The following is a 20,109-nucleotide window of genomic DNA, read 5'->3' as shown; positions in this document are numbered from 1 at the left end:
TTAAAATAAGATTTTATTTTGAGATTTTAACAAACTATCTAGTTTTAAGTAGATAGTTTCCACTATCTACTTAAAACTTTTACTAAATTTATAGGATTAATAAACCCAAAACCAGTTTATTATCAAGGTAGAAGGTCTTTATTTGAAAATCATACTTAGAAATTGCATTATCCTTATTTTTATCTGAACATCTTGTGGCTGTTGGCCTTTTTTCTTTCAACAAGAATGAACGTCCATCTATGGAAAAGTAGACATGATGAGTCGGGGTTTTACTATTCAATCTTCTGTTGTCTGAACTCGACAAGCCACAAAATGGTGTTTTAAAGGTTTTGCTTGTAACCTGAAACTTCACAGGAAGAATGGAATCATGGTTTCTGAGCATTAGCATGTCATCAGTCTGATAGGAACAACAAACATAAAAGCTACTCTAACTCTGATATGGCATCTTACCTCATCAGTGACATTTACTTATATATAATACAGTGGAACATTGACTACACCTACGATTTTAGCATATAAATGATGGGAGATACAAGAGCTGGTTTACTTTACCTGACTTGGGATTTGTCACCCCAAACACATCAGAGTCTTCCATTGAAACATTTTAGGCAAACTCCCGGCTCTCTGCATTGTGGGCCACAGGGGACAGGAAAAGGCCTCGGTACTCAACATACATGGACGATGACATGAGGACTGATCCCAGGGAGCCGAAGGCTTACAGGCTGCAGGTACCTGCTCCGTCTGGAGGTAGTTGTTGTCTCTGGTCTCTCTCCTGGTCTGTACTCATGATCTGCAGAGGGCAGAGCCTCTTTTTTTTTTCTTGTGCAGCGTTCTGAATGGCGGCCCTGTGCTGCACGTCATCGGCTTTTCTAATTTAAGGATTGGAACTATGATATGTTGATTCTGCTGAACTCCTAACTGGACTGCACTCAAAAACTGGTCTCCACTGCATACCTTGCACATGTACAGAGCTAAATAACTTCTATTTTACTGTCATTCCTGCACTTTATATTTTATATTCATATCTATATTCATATTTTATACTGTATTTTATTTTATTCTGGAGTAACCTCACAACATTGGAACCTCAAAACATTGTCCTGAGCCGTACGCAACAAAATTTTCTTCTGTATACAACCTGTGCCTGCAAAATGACAATAAAGTCAGTCTAAGTCTAAGTTTAGAAAGATGATTTGCTCTGGTTCTGCTGTTACTAAAGCAAATCTATTTAGCCTTTTGGTTCAAGAAAAACTGCAGGTGACAGTGAAAGGTCTGACTAGGACTGACAATACTTCTCCAGTCAATGTGTCAGAGATCACAAACATGACTCAATCAATACATTTTTATGACAGGCTAAATGTGTCTTGGGCATTGATTGTTGATATGTTTTGTTCAATGGCTCCCTTGTTCTTTTTTTTTGTAAATATGTTTCTTAATCTTTTTTTCATTTGTTTTTGTCCATTATTCTTTTCACACCCATATTCTCCATGTGCTTTTATCCTTTAACTCTTTTTTCATGCAGCTCTCCATGTCCTGTCAGTTCCTCCCAGGACAAAGTCTGTTTAGATCAGCTTGATCTGTTCCTTTAGACTCCGTGGTAACAGAATGAATGTGAGAAGAGATTATGTATTTAAGGCTATTTTTAAACCATAAAGGATGATCAAATTTTAATGTTTGATCATTAAAATTTGATCAAACATTTTGATTAAATTGTTTGATAAAAAATAAAGTTATATTTTGTTTTGGTACAAACAAAATATAACTTGTTTGTACCAGGCTTCATGCCAATGAGTTTAAATAGCATGAAAAAGAAAATCAAATGATTGTTCTACTGCTCTAAAGCAGATTTACCATCTCAAATGATCCAAATCTGATATCTGAATAAAACCAAAGCAGTGACGACAAAAAAAGCTTTTATTGAATTTGCTTACAACTTAAATGTTATTTTACTCTACGATCAGCTTAATTACTTTCCATGTTTTCACAAGTCAAGTGAAAGTTACACACAAAAATAAAACAGAATACAATAAGTCCAAAAACACATGTATTATATTACATCATAACATAGAAATAACCTATGACACTGCAAAATATATTACATTCTTTAATATCTTCTTTCCACAACATAATTTTCACACTGTTGTCAGACTTTTCTTTAGCATTGTGATGACTGTGAAATATAAACTTAATCTTTAAGTGATTAACACATTTGTTCAATTTTTACTCTTCAGAAACGAACAAAATGTGTGTTTTTGCACCGAGACACAAAACTCTTTAGTAATTACATCAGATTATGCAGCATATCTTCTTCATTCCAAACATTACATACACATTATTGCATAAAAACATGCTACCATGACTTTTTTTTTTAAACAATATTAGTTTCTGGACACAGCAAATGAGCTGAACACATTCTTCAACAGGTTCAGTCCAGGAACAAGCTCATCATCATCATCATCCTCTCCTGTCTGCAGCCAGATATCTCATCCTCCTCTGACCCACAGCTTTCCTGTCAAGCCTCAGATGTTCCTTCTTCCACCTCAGTCATGGACTCTTCTGCTTCCACCAGTTTGTCTTCAACCACATTAGGAGACGCTGCTGCTCCCTTTTTGCCTCCACCTCCAACCTTTCTGTATCTAGAAGTCAGGTGAAGAAGCAGCCGGAGAGACTGAACAGGAACGAGGATGCAGGTCCAGATGGTGTCGGTCCCAGAGTCCCTCTGTGGGATTCTGCAGCATCTCTTCAACCTTTGCCTGACCCAAGAGGAGGTTCCGTTGTTGTGGAAGACATCCTGCCTGGTTCCGGTACCGAAGAAAAGTCACCCATCAGTCATAACGACTGTAGACCCGTTGCCCTGGCATCGCACATCATGAAGGTCCTGGAGAGACTCCTGGTGGCCCACTTGAGTAAGCAGACGATCACATATCAGGACCCCCTGCAGTTTGCTTATCACCGTGGAGTTGGAGTTGATCAGACACCTGGTTCTACAAACCCACTGTCATCTGGACAAAGCAGGCAGCACAGTGAGGATCAGGGTCTTTGCTTCTCAGGTGCATTGAACACAATTCAGCCTGATCTGCTCCGTTAGAAACTCCAGAAGACACAGGTGGAGGCCTCAACAATCACCTGCATCTGTGACTACCTGACAAACAGAATACAGTTTGTGAGACTGAAGGACTGTGTGTCTAACCAGGTGGTCAACAACATGGGAACACCACAGGGCACTGTACTCTCACCATTCATTTTCACTCTCTACTGTTCGGACTTCCCGCACAAGTCCGACTTCTGTCATCTACAGAAATACTCAGACGACTCTGCAGTTGTTGTGTGTATCAGAGGAAGACAAGAGGCTGAGTACAGAGATCTGGTGGATCACTTTGTGGCCTGGTGTGGGAACAATCATCTATTCTTGACTGTAAACAAAACAAAGGAGATGGTTGTTGATTTCAGGAGAAACAGGAAACCCTATTTCCATCATGGGAGAAGATGTGGAGGTGGTTCAGGAATATAAATACCTCGGTGTTCATCTGGAACACAGACTGGACTGGAGACGCAACAGTGAAGCCGTCTATAAAAAGAGACAGAGCAGACTGCGCTTCTCGAGGAAGCTACGATCCTTCAAGATTTGCAGCAAGTTGCTGCAGATCTTTAAGTCTGATGTGTCTAAGAAGAAGACACATCAGAAGAGTGTCATCTCTTCTGCTATCATCTGTTGGTGCAGCAGCATCAGAGCCAGGAACCTCAAAAGGCTCAACAATCTGATAAAGAAGGCTGGATTTGTTCTGGTTCTGTTCTGGAGACGACTGTGGAACCTCTGGAGATGATGCAAAGAAGGATTCTTCATAAGAGTCAAGAAAGCTATGGACAACTCTGACCATCCTCTTCATGAGTCTGTATGGTGAAAACAGAGTATCATCAGTCAGAGGGTTCTTCAGATTTGCTGCAATACAGACAGCTACAAAAGACCTTTCCTGCTGCCAGCAATCAGCCATCTGCAATAACATTTGAAGAATCTGAATCTGAGCTACAACTACATTTTATTTCCCTTTGGGATCAATAAAGTCAAAGCATGTTTGGGTAATTCTTGCACACTACTCAAAGTCTGATAGAAAAAAATATTGAACAATTGGAAGTTATGGTGGAAACATTTTTTGTGGTTTCAATGAAATGAAACAAAAAATGTAAAAGAGATAATTAAGTTTAGCTTCTCCTGTGCCGTTTCACATGTTTGCAGCTCGTTTTGCTGTTTGTTGCGCGTTTGCAGTTGTCGGCCACAGTTTCTGATCAAGTCATTATCTCCTCAACTTTCACCATAATCTGTTACAACCAGTAGATGGACGAAGTAACCTGCTTTAAGTGTTGGTCAACTCATGCTTGGTTTGTTATTGAAGGACCTACTTCACTTGGTCCTTCTTTATTCTGTGTCCTCAGGTTTCCCCCTGTTGCATCAGGAAACTTCATCTCGGGATTTCCAGCAGGATTTTCTCTGTCTTCTCTCTCCTGATTGGTTCAGTGCTGTTGTCTTGTCTCAGTTATGCTGGAGAATCATCACATAATAATACACACATTCCTTAATCTCTGTCTAAATAATAGATGATTGAAAGAGACTTTCTGATCAAATCATCATCATGTCCTCACCTTTTCCACAATCTCTTACAACCAGTAGATCAGCAGGTGGAGCAGGTCTTCTGCTTTAATTGTTGGTCAGCTCAAGTCATGTGACATGAGTTGACGGAGAAATGAAATAAAGAGAAAACATAACAGGATTAAAAAACTGAGAATATACATCTACAGAAAAAAGAAAAAGATAGAATTTTGACCTCAATTTCATCCATATTTAAAATTGCTAAAATTGAAAATATGTTTTCTTACTTTTTTTGTCAACAGGGTTCTCTTATCTTCCTCCATCTGACTGGTGGTGTTGAAGGTGGAGGTTTACCGGCTGAGGAGATCCAACCTGAAATGATCAGAGACATTATTGATCTGCAGACTCTGAATCTGGGATCAGAAACCAACGCTGGGTTCTCTACAATGTTTCCAAATTTGCTTAATATTCAACATCTTACTGATGAACAGGTGAAATTTCAGCATAGGATTTTATGGCAATGCTTGATTTGTTATTGAAGGACCTACTCACATGATGTCTGTCTCTTTATTCTGTGTCCTCAGGTGTCCCCCCGTTGCATCAGGAAACTTCATCTCAGGATTTTCTGTGTCCCTTCAGTCCTCTGTGTCTTCTCTCTCCTGATTGGTCCAGCACTGTTGTCTTGTCTCAGTGATGCTGAAGAATCAACACATGATCAGACACACTTTCCTTAATCTCTGTCTAAATAACAGATCACTGAACCAGACTCTCTGATCAATTCATGAACATGTCCTCACCATTTATAAAATCTACTAGAACCAGTAGATCAGCAGGTCCTCTACTCTATTCCTGATCCTCCTTCCATCAGCTCAAACTCATCAAAGCTCTGCTGTTATGAAAGGACTCAATAAATAAAAAAACACACAAAACAAAAGTGTCAGTGAGGAGAAAGTACAGCAGAAAATAGGAAATAGGTTTGAATATTAACCTCAACCTCCTGCATGTTAAAAAATTGTTGTTGTGTAAAAGTATATGTCCTTACATTTTTTTTCAACTGGGTTCTCTTATCTTCCTCCATCTGACTGGTGGTGATGAAGGTGGAGATTTACAGGCTGACGAGATCCAACCTGAAATGATCAGAGAATCAGAGATCTGCCACCAGTATCATGTGAAAGTGGAATGCAAAAACTTACAAGCAGTGTGAAAAACAAGGGATCCAGAAGGCAGGAACCACATGGACAACGATGAAAGGATCCAGCGATGAGCAGCTAAAACCTGAAAGATTAAAAACTGGGAGACTGGATTAGTAGAGAAACAGGACAGAATAATTCACTATATTGGAGAGCAGCGTGTAGGGAAGCATCACTATTACACCTTGAAACATGGGGGAGTTGAGAGGAAAACACAAAGATGAAGAAAAGCCCTGGTGCAAGGCGCTACCTAAGACTTCCTCAGTCCTGTCAGAATCCTTATCATCTAAAATACTAAATCTAGCAGCGGGATAATGAAAAGCCCTGGTGCAAGGCGCTGCCTAAGGCTTCCTCAGTCCTGTCAGAATCCTTAACATCTAAAATACTAAATCTAGCAACGGGATAAAGAAAAGCCCTGGTGCAAGGCGCTACCTAAGGCGTCCACAGGCTTGCTAGAAACCCATTGGCTTTAATAAAAAACATGAGAGAAATGATGATGTCCTAATGTGACTTCCCAAATAGGTCTTCAGTTTTTACGGATCCCAATCTAATCAGAATCACTTGACAAGACGCAGTGAGGTCTAAACCAAACGTTTCTGGAACTCTCTCTTGCTGTAATTCCACTAGATGTTGAAGGTATTGCTGCCTCTTCTGTGTCCAGTTCAGCCTCCAACCAGGAACAGAACCTAGAGGGTGACAAAGTTGGACTATCACAGCGTGTTGATGGTGAAGGACTGAAAATGCGGGGAGACAGAATGGGATCCTCATATAGCATCGTTGGTGGGAGACTGGAAACACTGGGTGACAAAATGGGATCTTCATACTGCATCAATGTTGAGGGACTGAGGACGGGGACGGGGGATGAAAAAACAGGACTTTTACGTGCCATTATACACGAGGGACTGAGGACGGGGGATGACAAAATAGGATATTCACATGATGTCCAAGGTGAGAGACTGAGGACAGGTGGTAACACAAAGGCATCTTCATCATAGGGAAAGGACGGGACACTATACTTGGTCTTCTTGGCGGCCAGCTCCTCTTGATCATAGTGTGTTGATGGTGAAGGGCTGAAAACGCAGGGTGACAGAATGGGATCTTCATAGTGCATCAATGTTGAGGGACTGAGGATGGGGAATGGCAATCCAGGATCCTCACACGACTTCCAAGGTGAGAGACTGAGGACAGGTGGTAACACAATGGGATCTTCATCATCGGACGGGACACTATACTTGGTCCTCTTGGCGGCAAGCTCCTCTTCAGCAACAGTGTCCCTAGGCCTCTTGGCTGGGAGCTTCACTTCAGCAACACTGTCCCTGGTCACAGATGTCACATGAGCCGCGTCCTCTTTCAAACCTACCTGATGACTAGGTTTTGATGGTGGGTTGTCCTCCTTCGCAGCATCCACCTTCTTCGTTGTTCTCCTGGACTTCTCAAGATGCAAAATGGGCTCTTCCTGTGAAGTACAAGGAGCCATGTCTTCTTTGGGCTTCCGAGCCACCCCAATGTCTTGTATGTATCTGAAATTTGGGGGAAGAATCTCAGGCAGCTGTGACGCAACATCAGCCAGACTACTGTCACCGGAGCCCAGCAGATCAACCGTCGATTTCAGAAGTTTCAATGCCTCTTCAAGTACTCCTATGCCCCACAGAAATTTAATGTTTGGTCCAAGGACCTGGACAACCCGAAATCGAGATTTAAAGTCCTGGTCTCCATTACCTACCTCGTCTTCGCTCGAGCTGGTAGTAGAGCTACCACTGGAGCTGGTAGTAGAGCTACCACTGGAGCTGGTAGTAGAGCTACCACTGGAGCTGGTACTATTGCTATCACAGGAGCTGGTAGAACAGTCCACAAACTGCGGAGATGAACTATACCTCAACTCCTCTCCATGGTCTTCAGAAACCGTGTCGGCTTCATTTAACCACAACTTACCTTGTTCCTTACCATTATCAGGATGTCCCTCCAACATTGGGGATCCATCTGCTGGAAGCGCCATGGTATGGGCTGTGAAGAAAAAAAACAAAGCAAAAAAAGCTATAATTCTGTATCTTGAAAAAAATCACAAAAGTCCAAAGCAATGTTTAGAGGGAACACTGAAATATATATTTATATATTAATTTATATAGCACATTTTCAGCAACAAGGCAATACAAAGTGCTTATGTGTGCATGATGCCTCAAAGTCTTATTATCACATGTTAATATTCCTCCAAATGGCTCAGTTATGGCTGAAGGTAGTGTTATGAAATGAATTATATCAGCCTGAAGATCATGGCTGCACACAACCCAGCAATAAACTCAGAGGAATGTTCACACAATTATATTGCTCCAAATGCTTCATTCAATATGACCATCTCCATGGAGACAAAATACATCAACAAAATGGATTCTCTAAAAGTAATTCTCTCAAACTAAAATAAAAAGTTTTCCAATCACCACACCACTATTAATATTGCAGACGCTTTCTGAAAATGTAATCAGCGTGAAAATATATTACAGCTCCAAACATGCAAAGGACCAACACAGCATTTCGTAAACAACTAATTATTGAAAACTCCTCTTTCTTAGAAAAAGCAAACTAATAAGTTTAAATATAAACTAAACTACTTAGAAATAATACAGGAGAAATATATATCTAAAACATCTCTAATATTCAAGTATTAAGGTTTTATTTCAAGCAACGTATCCAAGGAGACCAAATGTGTAATTGGGGCATTTTTTGAAACCTGGACCAGGCACTGACCACTTATTCCAAAGATCTGAATAAAACAAAACAGATTTTCTAAAACCAGAACTAACTTTTTAAACCACATAAACCGTGTCAAACCCCCGCAATCCTCCAAGATTTTAACTAACAAATGAATCACAACTGGACCAACTGAAACTGAGATGATTGTTTTTCTAATGAATTTTAACATTCACTGTTAACATTCAAGTAACTTCTGAAAATGATATGTCACTAAAATGCAAAGGAACAAAAGGCTGTTTTTCTGGTCTTGAGTAATTACAATAAACGAAATAATTTAGTTACTTTGTAAAATCAACAGGCACACATTGATTGTTCTTTAATGATTTTTTATAAGAATAAAGTTGTATGTTGTTATTTAATCAATGTATCCATGGAGACTACACATACCACATTTTTCAAAAAGCTGGTTCCAAAACTTCTTTCAAACCAAAACAACTACAAACAGCATTACTGACATTTTCCAAAATGTCAAATAACTAGCACATGAATCACAATACAAATTCAACTAACTCACAAATATGTTGCAGCCCAAAAATGCAAATTATGCCTTCCTAAACAAAGAGCCAGAATTCATCAAAGCTGACTTTAACCAACTCAAATAATGTTTTTTTTTCCTTTTAATTTAATTAGTTCACTAATTTGACTATAATTCAAACTAATCACACATATTAAAGTCTATCATTAAATAGGAGGAGGCACATGTTTGCAAAGTGTTTCTTAATTTTTTATTGAAGTCATTTTAAATAATGTCACCAATGTATCCATGGAAACTAAATATGTTTGTTTAGGCATTTATCAAAAAAAAAAAAAAAAGGACAAAGAACCATCCAGTTTACCAAGAATTGGACACCAAAGTCATCAAACCTGCAACTCTTAGACAAAGAAACAAACACATCAACATGTCCCTATCTTGAACAAATAAAGAAACTAAACAATTAAATTATTGGCTATTATAAGGGTAAATACTAATTTTTAAATGTCTTTTAAAAATAATATTAAAGGCATTTCATTTTGCGTATCCATGGAAACAATGGAGTGTTTATCACGCATTTTTCAAAAAATAACGGTCAAAAAACAAGCTAATTTTTCAGGAATTTGACGTTAATTTAACTAATTTGACTATAATTCAGTAAAATACATATATTTCTTAAATCACTACATCACAGTTTAACATTATTGACATTTCCAGCGAAATTCAGCTAAGAAAAAGGCTCATTAGTTAAGAACGATCTATGCTAGCAACGAATGCTACTCGTCTTTTTTTTCTACAGCAGTCAGTATTTCTTTAAAACACACACACACAAACACAAAATAAACTAAACAAGTCACTAATATCTTTGTAATAACTTGCTTTCGTTTATTAAAAATAGTAGAAGAATGATTTTAACCTTCCAGATGTTCACCCTGCTGGTGCTTCTCCTGGCCAGGAACCGTCTTTCGCAGGTTTGTTATCCACGGGCTTCTTCAGCAAGTGCGTATTTCAGCAAGTGCTTCTTTAGCAAGTTTTGCACAGCAGACTTCTCGACAAGCTCAAACCGTCCGAGGCTTTAAAGGCTCCTTCAGGCGTCTCTCTCAAAAGTCCCGTCGCAAAGGGGGAAGAATTCAGAAGGTCAGCGTCTTTTATAGTGTTGACAACGCTAACGTCGTTTCCATGACTTTCATTGACGAATGCACGCACTGGTGCGTCAGAGAAATTGGAGCGCAAATAATACAGATAATACAAGTATCGCGTTGTCTTGTTTATCACTCCGTATGCTGCCACCTACTGGCCAACCAGTCTAAGTTCACAAAGACATTTATAAGACTTACTACTGGTGCGACATTATATTTCTGCTTTCATTCTTAACTATGTCAGTTTCGGACATGGGAAACTTTTCTCTGCCGTGAAGCCTAGATTGGAAGAAAAATTCAAATTCAAAATTCAATTCAAAAATACTTTATTGATTCAAAAGGAAAATTAAATGTTGTAGTTCATGTCATGAAGTGAGGGTGTGGTGAGTGGTGAGGCAGACGCAGCAGACCCAGGTAAGATGAATAGTTGATTTTTAATCCAGAAACACAGTCCAATCAACGGGCAGCACGGCCGAGCAGAAGCCAGGGCTCGACGCCGGTAGCAACCGTTAAAACGAATGGTTAACACGAAGGACTCGGAACACATTAGACGAGGATCCGACAGAGACGCTGAGACACAGGTGACATTAAATACACGGGAGGGTAATCACAGAAAGAGACACACCTGGGAAACAATCAAGGGGAAGACAGGACAACACGAAGACTCGGGGACACAGAAAACTCTAAATAAGTACACAGAAAACACAGAACATGACAGCTCATCAATTCAGATTCTTCAAAGAGTTATTGTAGATGGCTGATTACTGTTGACAGGAATTTTTTTTTTGTAGCGGTCTGTATTGCAGCATTTTGAAGAAGCCTCTGACTGATGACTCTCTGCCCAGCTAGCATCAGACAACGTCCACTGAACGTCCACCGACGACGTTCTCCGAATGTCAAAATGAACCACCACAAGATGTCCGCCGGATGTTCGTTGACATTCGCAGTAGGTCACAATAAAATGCTATATGGTTCTGCTAGGTCTGTACAAATGCTAATATGACAGCAATTTCATTGGAGTGCAAGGTTTTCAATTGGAACAGTTGCCTTCCATTTCCTAGGGATAATAATCCAATCTTGTAACAAATTGGAAAATTGATGACAGCCACTTAAAACACTTGGCAAAGAATTTATTAATTTTACAGTATTAAAATTAAAGACTACCAAAGACAAAATATGATAAAGGGCTACATTTATTTATACATAAACATATGAACAAAAAAGACAGTAATGAAACCTTCCTTAGAACAAAGTACAACTGTACAGTATACATTTTAATACAATGGGTTTTCAGAAAAGACATTCACAATCGGGCTGAAACGATTCCTGGCTGGTGGATGAGTTTCTGAGTGTGACGAACAAAGGTGTCAAATTTCGTTGCTAACAAGGACACAAAAGCTATAAATGGCTGGGCAAGGCATACCTGTCAAGTCTCCCGTTTTGGCAGGGAAACTACCATTTTTTATCCCTCTTCTCGAAAAACATTTTTTATAACCATTTTTCTGTAAATATCCCATATTGCTCTCCCCCCTGTCTTATGTTTGTACTCTGGTCTACCGGTCGTGTCTCCCCCCCAACACGCTTACGTTCGCCTCTAATCGAACATAACCCTCTATCTCCAAGCCCCCAACTCCAGACGACATTTCCCGTATTCTCAACCCAAAGTGTGGCAGGTACTGGGCAAGGTGAGAATTCATCTATTGAACTGACTGAAGATGAATACATGAACTAAAAGCTGGAGTATAGACATTTTTATAAGCGTATTTGTGAGCCCGCCTCTATTATTAAATTGAATATTATGTCAGATTTTTGTACAACTTCTCTTTAGGTTAACTTAGAAAGTGAGCTATTATTGTTACGAGTTAATTTTCTAAGCTACAAAAAAGTAACTGATACAGACGCTCAAATGTGAAAAATTGGACTGATGTTGGTAACCGATGGTAACACTGCTGTTATGTTAGATTTACCAATATTTTATTTGATCAATTTTCTGTATCCGATTACTCAATTAATCCTAAGAATAATCGATATATTACTCAATTACTAAAATATATATTTACAGCAGCCCTAATTCACAATAATAATAAATAGAGACAAAGTCAGCATTTAAAAACCAACCACTGCTTAAAAATATGATTTTAAAAGAGATATTTACATCAGAACTGGTGTAATGAGCATCGACACATGCACAAAATAATAATAAAACCAACAAAAACAAACCAAACAACCTTGAACATTCTTAAAACTGTTTTGGTTTTCTGAATCTGACCCTTGGTTCTTTGCTACAGCCCCTGAAAACAGACAATATATATATATTTTAAACTGAGATGTGTATTATAGAGAAATGTTTTATGGTTTTGTGTATTCTGAAACCAACAAAATGTGTGTTTTGTCAGCAGAGGGGCGGTTCTAGAACGGCGGTTCTAGACAGTCCTAGTATGGTCTGGTCCCGAGGAAATTAAAATAAAATCTTAATTTTTATTTTAAGATTTTATCAAAATCTTAAAATAAGATTTTATTTTGAGATTTTAACAAACTATCTAGTTTTAAGTAGATAGTTTCCACTATCTACTTAAAACTTTTACTAAATTTATAGGATTAATAAACCCAAAACCAGTTTATTATCAAGGTAGAAGGTCTTTATTTGAAAATCATACTTAGAAATTGCATTATCCTTATTTTTATCTGAACATCTTGTGGCTGTTGGCCTTTTTTCTTTCAACAAGAATGAACGTCCATCTATGGAAAAGTAGACATGATGAGTCGGGGTTTTACTATTCAATCTTCTGTTGTCTGAACTCGACAAGCCACAAAATGGTGTTTTAAAGGTTTTGCTTGTAACCTGAAACTTCACAGGAAGAATGGAATCATGGTTTCTGAGCATTAGCATGTCATCAGTCTGATAGGAACAACAAACATAAAAGCTACTCTAACTCTGATATGGCATCTTACCTCATCAGTGACATTTACTTATATATAATACAGTGGAACATTGACTACACCTACGATTTTAGCATATAAATGATGGGAGATACAAGAGCTGGTTTACTTTACCTGACTTGGGATTTGTCACCCCAAACACATCAGAGTCTTCCATTGAAACATTTTAGGCAAACTCCCGGCTCTCTGCATTGTGGGCCACAGGGGACAGGAAAAGGCCTCGGTACTCAACATACATGGACGATGACATGAGGACTGATCCCAGGGAGCCGAAGGCTTACAGGCTGCAGGTACCTGCTCCGTCTGGAGGTAGTTGTTGTCTCTGGTCTCTCTCCTGGTCTGTACTCATGATCTGCAGAGGGCAGAGCCTCTTTTTTTTTTCTTGTGCAGCGTTCTGAATGGCGGCCCTGTGCTGCACGTCATCGGCTTTTCTAATTTAAGGATTGGAACTATGATATGTTGATTCTGCTGAACTCCTAACTGGACTGCACTCAAAAACTGGTCTCCACTGCATACCTTGCACATGTACAGAGCTAAATAACTTCTATTTTACTGTCATTCCTGCACTTTATATTTTATATTCATATCTATATTCATATTTTATACTGTATTTTATTTTATTCTGGAGTAACCTCACAACATTGGAACCTCAAAACATTGTCCTGAGCCGTACGCAACAAAATTTTCTTCTGTATACAACCTGTGCCTGCAAAATGACAATAAAGTCAGTCTAAGTCTAAGTTTAGAAAGATGATTTGCTCTGGTTCTGCTGTTACTAAAGCAAATCTATTTAGCCTTTTGGTTCAAGAAAAACTGCAGGTGACAGTGAAAGGTCTGACTAGGACTGACAATACTTCTCCAGTCAATGTGTCAGAGATCACAAACATGACTCAATCAATACATTTTTATGACAGGCTAAATGTGTCTTGGGCATTGATTGTTGATATGTTTTGTTCAATGGCTCCCTTGTTCTTTTTTTTTGTAAATATGTTTCTTAATCTTTTTTTCATTTGTTTTTGTCCATTATTCTTTTCACACCCATATTCTCCATGTGCTTTTATCCTTTAACTCTTTTTTCATGCAGCTCTCCATGTCCTGTCAGTTCCTCCCAGGACAAAGTCTGTTTAGATCAGCTTGATCTGTTCCTTTAGACTCCGTGGTAACAGAATGAATGTGAGAAGAGATTATGTATTTAAGGCTATTTTTAAACCATAAAGGATGATCAAATTTTAATGTTTGATCATTAAAATTTGATCAAACATTTTGATTAAATTGTTTGATAAAAAATAAAGTTATATTTTGTTTTGGTACAAACAAAATATAACTTGTTTGTACCAGGCTTCATGCCAATGAGTTTAAATAGCATGAAAAAGAAAATCAAATGATTGTTCTACTGCTCTAAAGCAGATTTACCATCTCAAATGATCCAAATCTGATATCTGAATAAAACCAAAGCAGTGACGACAAAAAAAGCTTTTATTGAATTTGCTTACAACTTAAATGTTATTTTACTCTACGATCAGCTTAATTACTTTCCATGTTTTCACAAGTCAAGTGAAAGTTACACACAAAAATAAAACAGAATACAATAAGTCCAAAAATACATGTATTATATTACATCATAACATAGAAATAACCTATGACACTGCAAAATATATTACATTCTTTAATATCTTCTTTCCACAACATAATTTTCACACTGTTGTCAGACTTTTCTTTAGCATTGTGATGACTGTGAAATATAAACTTAATCTTTAAGTGATTAACACATTTGTTCAATTTTTACTCTTCAGAAACGAACAAAATGTGTGTTTTTGCACCGAGACACAAAACTCTTTAGTAATTACATCAGATTATGCAGCATATCTTCTTCATTCCAAACATTACATACACATTATTGCATAAAAACATGCTACCATGACTTTTTTTTTTAAACAATATTAGTTTCTGGACACAGCAAATGAGCTGAACACATTCTTCAACAGGTTCAGTCCAGGAACAAGCTCATCATCATCATCATCCTCTCCTGTCTGCAGCCAGATATCTCATCCTCCTCTGACCCACAGCTTTCCTGTCAAGCCTCAGATGTTCCTTCTTCCACCTCAGTCATGGACTCTTCTGCTTCCACCAGTTTGTCTTCAACCACATTAGGAGACGCTGCTGCTCCCTTTTTGCCTCCACCTCCAACCTTTCTGTATCTAGAAGTCAGGTGAAGAAGCAGCCGGAGAGACTGAACAGGAACGAGGATGCAGGTCCAGATGGTGTCGGTCCCAGAGTCCCTCTGTGGGATTCTGCAGCATCTCTTCAACCTTTGCCTGACCCAAGAGGAGGTTCCGTTGTTGTGGAAGACATCCTGCCTGGTTCCGGTACCGAAGAAAAGTCACCCATCAGTCATAACGACTGTAGACCCGTTGCCCTGGCATCGCACATCATGAAGGTCCTGGAGAGACTCCTGGTGGCCCACTTGAGTAAGCAGACGATCACATATCAGGACCCCCTGCAGTTTGCTTATCACCGTGGAGTTGGAGTTGATCAGACACCTGGTTCTACAAACCCACTGTCATCTGGACAAAGCAGGCAGCACAGTGAGGATCAGGGTCTTTGCTTCTCAGGTGCATTGAACACAATTCAGCCTGATCTGCTCCGTTAGAAACTCCAGAAGACACAGGTGGAGGCCTCAACAATCACCTGCATCTGTGACTACCTGACAAACAGAATACAGTTTGTGAGACTGAAGGACTGTGTGTCTAACCAGGTGGTCAACAACATGGGAACACCACAGGGCACTGTACTCTCACCATTCATTTTCACTCTCTACTGTTCGGACTTCCCGCACAAGTCCGACTTCTGTCATCTACAGAAATACTCAGACGACTCTGCAGTTGTTGTGTGTATCAGAGGAAGACAAGAGGCTGAGTACAGAGATCTGGTGGATCACTTTGTGGCCTGGTGTGGGAACAATCATCTATTCTTGACTGTAAACAAAACAAAGGAGATGGTTGTTGATTTCAGGAGAAACAGGAAACCCTATTTCCATCATGGGAGAAGATGTGGAGGTGGTTCAGGAATATAAATACCTCGGTGTTCATCTGGAACACAGACTGGACTGGAGACGCAACAGTGAAGCCGTCTATAAAAAGAGACAGAGCAGACTGCGCTTCTCGAGGAAGCTACGATCCTTCAAGATTTGCAGCAAGTTGCTGCAGATCTTTAAGTCTGATGTGTCTAAGAAGAAGACACATCAGAAGAGTGTCATCTCTTCTGCTATCATCTGTTGGTGCAGCAGCATCAGAGCCAGGAACCTCAAAAGGCTCAACAATCTGATAAAGAAGGCTGGATTTGTTCTGGTTCTGTTCTGGAGACGACTGTGGAACCTCTGGAGATGATGCAAAGAAGGATTCTTCATAAGAGTCAAGAAAGCTATGGACAACTCTGACCATCCTCTTCATGAGTCTGTATGGTGAAAACAGAGTATCATCAGTCAGAGGGTTCTTCAGATTTGCTGCAATACAGACAGCTACAAAAGACCTTTCCTGCTGCCAGCAATCAGCCATCTGCAATAACATTTGAAGAATCTGAATCTGAGCTACAACTACATTTTATTTCCCTTTGGGATCAATAAAGTCAAAGCATGTTTGGGTAATTCTTGCACACTACTCAAAGTCTGATAGAAAAAAATATTGAACAATTGGAAGTTATGGTGGAAACATTTTTTGTGGTTTCAATGAAATGAAACAAAAAATGTAAAAGAGATAATTAAGTTTAGCTTCTCCTGTGCCGTTTCACATGTTTGCAGCTCGTTTTGCTGTTTGTTGCGCGTTTGCAGTTGTCGGCCACAGTTTCTGATCAAGTCATTATCTCCTCAACTTTCACCATAATCTGTTACAACCAGTAGATGGACGAAGTAACCTGCTTTAAGTGTTGGTCAACTCATGCTTGGTTTGTTATTGAAGGACCTACTTCACTTGGTCCTTCTTTATTCTGTGTCCTCAGGTTTCCCCCTGTTGCATCAGGAAACTTCATCTCGGGATTTCCAGCAGGATTTTCTCTGTCTTCTCTCTCCTGATTGGTTCAGTGCTGTTGTCTTGTCTCAGTTATGCTGGAGAATCATCACATAATAATACACACATTCCTTAATCTCTGTCTAAATAATAGATGATTGAAAGAGACTTTCTGATCAAATCATCATCATGTCCTCACCTTTTCCACAATCTCTTACAACCAGTAGATCAGCAGGTGGAGCAGGTCTTCTGCTTTAATTGTTGGTCAGCTCAAGTCATGTGACATGAGTTGACGGAGAAATGAAATAAAGAGAAAACATAACAGGATTAAAAAACTGAGAATATACATCTACAGAAAAAAGAAAAAGATAGAATTTTGACCTCAATTTCATCCATATTTAAAATTGCTAAAATTGAAAATATGTTTTCTTACTTTTTTTGTCAACAGGGTTCTCTTATCTTCCTCCATCTGACTGGTGGTGTTGAAGGTGGAGGTTTACCGGCTGAGGAGATCCAACCTGAAATGATCAGAGACATTATTGATCTGCAGACTCTGAATCTGGGATCAGAAACCAACGCTGGGTTCTCTACAATGTTTCCAAATTTGCTTAATATTCAACATCTTACTGATGAACAGGTGAAATTTCAGCATAGGATTTTATGGCAATGCTTGATTTGTTATTGAAGGACCTACTCACATGATGTCTGTCTCTTTATTCTGTGTCCTCAGGTGTCCCCCCGTTGCATCAGGAAACTTCATCTCAGGATTTTCTGTGTCCCTTCAGTCCTCTGTGTCTTCTCTCTCCTGATTGGTCCAGCACTGTTGTCTTGTCTCAGTGATGCTGAAGAATCAACACATGATCAGACACACTTTCCTTAATCTCTGTCTAAATAACAGATCACTGAACCAGACTCTCTGATCAATTCATGAACATGTCCTCACCATTTATAAAATCTACTAGAACCAGTAGATCAGCAGGTCCTCTACTCTATTCCTGATCCTCCTTCCATCAGCTCAAACTCATCAAAGCTCTGCTGTTATGAAAGGACTCAATAAATAAAAAAACACACAAAACAAAAGTGTCAGTGAGGAGAAAGTACAGCAGAAAATAGGAAATAGGTTTGAATATTAACCTCAACCTCCTGCATGTTAAAAAATTGTTGTTGTGTAAAAGTATATGTCCTTACATTTTTTTTCAACTGGGTTCTCTTATCTTCCTCCATCTGACTGGTGGTGATGAAGGTGGAGATTTACAGGCTGACGAGATCCAACCTGAAATGATCAGAGAATCAGAGATCTGCCACCAGTATCATGTGAAAGTGGAATGCAAAAACTTACAAGCAGTGTGAAAAACAAGGGATCCAGAAGGCAGGAACCACATGGACAACGATGAAAGGATCCAGCGATGAGCAGCTAAAACCTGAAAGATTAAAAACTGGGAGACTGGATTAGTAGAGAAACAGGACAGAATAATTCACTATATTGGAGAGCAGCGTGTAGGGAAGCATCACTATTACACCTTGAAACATGGGGGAGTTGAGAGGAAAACACAAAGATGAAGAAAAGCCCTGGTGCAAGGCGCTACCTAAGACTTCCTCAGTCCTGTCAGAATCCTTATCATCTAAAATACTAAATCTAGCAGCGGGATAATGAAAAGCCCTGGTGCAAGGCGCTGCCTAAGGCTTCCTCAGTCCTGTCAGAATCCTTAACATCTAAAATACTAAATCTAGCAACGGGATAAAGAAAAGCCCTGGTGCAAGGCGCTACCTAAGGCGTCCACAGGCTTGCTAGAAACCCATTGGCTTTAATAAAAAACATGAGAGAAATGATGATGTCCTAATGTGACTTCCCAAATAGGTCTTCAGTTTTTACGGATCCCAATCTAATCAGAATCACTTGACAAGACGCAGTGAGGTCTAAACCAAACGTTTCTGGAACTCTCTCTTGCTGTAATTCCACTAGATGTTGAAGGTATTGCTGCCTCTTCTGTGTCCAGTTCAGCCTCCAACCAGGAACAGAACCTAGAGGGTGACAAAGTTGGACTATCACAGCGTGTTGATGGTGAAGGACTGAAAATGCGGGGAGACAGAATGGGATCCTCATATAGCATCGTTGGTGGGAGACTGGAAACACTGGGTGACAAAATGGGATCTTCATACTGCATCAATGTTGAGGGACTGAGGACGGGGACGGGGGATGAAAAAACAGGACTTTTACGTGCCATTATACACGAGGGACTGAGGACGGGGGATGACAAAATAGGATATTCACATGATGTCCAAGGTGAGAGACTGAGGACAGGTGGTAACACAAAGGCATCTTCATCATAGGGAAAGGACGGGACACTATACTTGGTCTTCTTGGCGGCCAGCTCCTCTTGATCATAGTGTGTTGATGGTGAAGGGCTGAAAACGCAGGGTGACAGAATGGGATCTTCATAGTGCATCAATGTTGAGGGACTGAGGATGGGGAATGGCAATCCAGGATCCTCACACGACTTCCAAGGTGAGAGACTGAGGACAGGTGGTAACACAATGGGATCTTCATCATCGGACGGGACACTATACTTGGTCCTCTTGGCGGCAAGCTCCTCTTCAGCAACAGTGTCCCTAGGCCTCTTGGCTGGGAGCTTCACTTCAGCAACACTGTCCCTGGTCACAGATGTCACATGAGCCGCGTCCTCTTTCAAACCTACCTGATGACTAGGTTTTGATGGTGGGTTGTCCTCCTTCGCAGCATCCACCTTCTTCGTTGTTCTCCTGGACTTCTCAAGATGCAAAATGGGCTCTTCCTGTGAAGTACAAGGAGCCATGTCTTCTTTGGGCTTCCGAGCCACCCCAATGTCTTGTATGTATCTGAAATTTGGGGGAAGAATCTCAGGCAGCTGTGACGCAACATCAGCCAGACTACTGTCACCGGAGCCCAGCAGATCAACCGTCGATTTCAGAAGTTTCAATGCCTCTTCAAGTACTCCTATGCCCCACAGAAATTTAATGTTTGGTCCAAGGACCTGGACAACCCGAAATCGAGATT

The 20,109-nt window shown here is 39.8% G+C and overlaps 2 long non-coding RNA genes across 4 annotated transcripts; both read right to left on the bottom strand.

Annotated features, from left to right (window-relative positions):
• Nucleotides 1-1,896: 1,896 nt before the first annotated feature.
• Nucleotides 1,897-6,449, bottom strand: LOC114158031 (uncharacterized). 2 transcript variants are annotated; one of them, XR_003598318.1, is made up of 10 exons: nt 5,779-6,449; nt 5,628-5,712; nt 5,383-5,488; nt 5,138-5,281; nt 4,873-4,957; nt 4,639-4,708; nt 4,399-4,537; nt 3,516-3,891; nt 3,237-3,413; nt 1,897-3,142 (listed from the first exon to the last, which is right to left on the bottom strand). It is a non-coding gene; the product is annotated as an uncharacterized LOC114158031 (long non-coding RNA). The 2 variants fall into 2 exon arrangements; XR_003598317.1 differs by having other exon boundaries at nt 5,383-5,474.
• Nucleotides 6,450-14,532: 8,083 nt separating this feature from the next.
• Nucleotides 14,533-19,085, bottom strand: LOC114158032 (uncharacterized). 2 transcript variants are annotated; one of them, XR_003598320.1, is made up of 10 exons: nt 18,415-19,085; nt 18,264-18,348; nt 18,019-18,124; nt 17,774-17,917; nt 17,509-17,593; nt 17,275-17,344; nt 17,035-17,173; nt 16,152-16,527; nt 15,873-16,049; nt 14,533-15,778 (listed from the first exon to the last, which is right to left on the bottom strand). It is a non-coding gene; the product is annotated as an uncharacterized LOC114158032 (long non-coding RNA). The 2 variants fall into 2 exon arrangements; XR_003598319.1 differs by having other exon boundaries at nt 18,019-18,110.
• Between the last annotated feature and the right edge of the window lie 1,024 nt (nt 19,086-20,109).

This window comes from Xiphophorus couchianus, chromosome 14, assembly GCF_001444195.1.
Source record: "Xiphophorus couchianus chromosome 14, X_couchianus-1.0, whole genome shotgun sequence".
NCBI classification, from domain to species: domain Eukaryota; kingdom Metazoa; phylum Chordata; class Actinopteri; order Cyprinodontiformes; family Poeciliidae; genus Xiphophorus; species Xiphophorus couchianus.
The sequence above is the reverse complement of the archived record's forward strand: the minus strand, read 5'-3'. Positions and strand labels throughout refer to the sequence as shown.